Source organism: Hipposideros armiger, unplaced genomic scaffold (genome assembly GCF_001890085.2).
Source record: "Hipposideros armiger isolate ML-2016 unplaced genomic scaffold, ASM189008v1 scaffold_426, whole genome shotgun sequence".
NCBI lineage: Eukaryota > Metazoa > Chordata > Mammalia > Chiroptera > Hipposideridae > Hipposideros > Hipposideros armiger.
The window spans coordinates 515,202-517,311 of NW_017731776.1; positions in this window are offsets into that span (position 1 = coordinate 515,202).

Below are 2,110 nucleotides of genomic sequence, written 5' to 3' on the forward strand. Positions count from 1 at the left end.
TTGGCTTGGGACACCAGCTCTGAGCAGCAGGGCCCCGGTTCGGATCCCACATGAGGGCCAGTGACGCTGCGCCCTCTACAGCTAAGATGGTGAACAACAGCTCGACCTGGAGCTGGGCTGCCGTGAGTCCCCAGCGACAGCATAGGCTGCAGTGGGGCTGGCTGGCCGGCAGCGGGCATGAGCTTCTGTGAGCCACCGTGAGCAGCCGTCCAATAGCCGGCAAGCGACTGCCTCACCCAGGAAGAAGAGTGCAAGGATAATACCAACATGGCCCAGTGAAGTGATGTCCTCCACAATTAGCCTGAAGAACAAAAGGACAGCAACTTGTCTGTTCCCCTTCCCGGATTCCCCAACGCTGTTTCCCTCCCCAATTCCCCAATAAAAAATCTTAAAAAAAAATAAAAATAAAATAAAAAATAAATAATTACGCTGGGACAGTAGGTGTCATCTGGGACAGTCCTAGGCAAAGCGGGAAGTATGGACATCCTGCCACAGTGGTCAGCTTTAAGCAAGTCACTTCACTTCTCTGCAAAAGGGACATGATGGCAGCACTGTCCGTACGGGGCTTTCATGAGGATTCAATGTGATAATGCATGAAGAGGCTGTAAGGCTGGTTATTACTACTGGTTAAATACTGGCTATTACTACTGCCATTGGTAGTCCCTGCCTCCATCGCTGTCCTTCCAGTCCATTCTGCGCTCACCCAAGAGCTTCCAAATGGACACCTGATCACACTGCCTGCTGGCTTCCCATACCTGCTTCGGTGAGGCTGGACACCTGGCCCAAGGTTAAGCCCTCAATAACTGGCCCAGTTCTCTCCCAGCCCTTGACTGTGCCCCCCACCCGCTGGTCCCTGCCTCTCGTGTGCAGCCCCCTTCCTCACCCATGCTCTTCAGCGCCTCTGACACTGTCCCCAGTTCTCCCTGGGACAAAGATTGATGCCAGGAAAAGAGCTCTAATCCACTGCAGTCTCAGTCCTACCGCTGTGCCACTTGAGCAAGTGCTGGAATGCTTTGTGCCTCAGTTTCTCCATTTTTCCAGCTGTGCAAATAACCCCCTCCCTTGGTGGCCAGCATCAGGATTCAGAGAGCCAATGAAAACCCACAGCACTCTGAACAAAACCTAGTCTCCTCCACCTGTGTGTCAACACGGCTCCTCACCCGCCAGGTCAGGGCTCAGGCCATTTTCATCTCCATACGGATTCATAGCTCCAAGCCTTTGCTGGTGCTGTCTTCCACCAGGTGTGTGTCCTGGCTGTGTCCTTTCCAACTTAACTCAGGTATCACCTCCTTTAGGAAACCTTGCTCAGCCCCTCCGCTCCCCTGCAAACTATGTTAGGGGTCTCTCTGTGTTAAGAGCAGTCCTCAGGACCTCCTTCCTATCCTCAGGGAGCTCGCAGACGGAGGGGAGTATGAGAGAACAAAACAACATGAAGCAGGAATCAGAGATCGATCTCCTCTCCTTAAGGATGACACGGGGTCCTGAGCACAGCTCTGAGCACAAGCCTGACCCTCTCGGGCAGGGTTGAGGGGTGCCCAATAAAGCTTTCTGAACCTATTTATCTGAGGTGTGATCTCATTTACCTGTTCAGCAAGGCTCCTAGGTGCTGACAGAGCAGAGAGCACTTAATAACATAACATCTGATGCCTGCTTTTATCATTCCATTTTACAGGTAGGAAGACTAAGGCACAGAAAAGGTAAGCAGTGGCCAGGGCAGACGAGGGAGCCAGGCTGTTGGGTTCCAGGGTCCCAGGTTCTTGACCACCACACCACTCTGCCAGTGGCCTGTGCCCCAGTCTGGCTCAAGTCTGTGTCCTGGCATCCGCGGGGCCTGTACAGGATTGAAAGAAATGGAGAGGTGGGAGAGAGGGAGTAGGCACCCCCGCTGGTAGAACTCAAGATCTAAGCGAGTCTCTCAGGCATTCAAGGCCTCTGCGATCAGGCTCCCCGGTTCCCCAAACTCCCGCGAGGAGCGCCTGGAATGCCCAGGAGCGAGTTATTAAGTCAGGGCGCCCCAAGGCCACGCGGGGAGCCGGTGGGGGAGGACTTGGCTGCAGGCGACCCAAGTCGCTTAGCCCCGGCGACTCGCACATTCCCGTGCTTCTCCTGC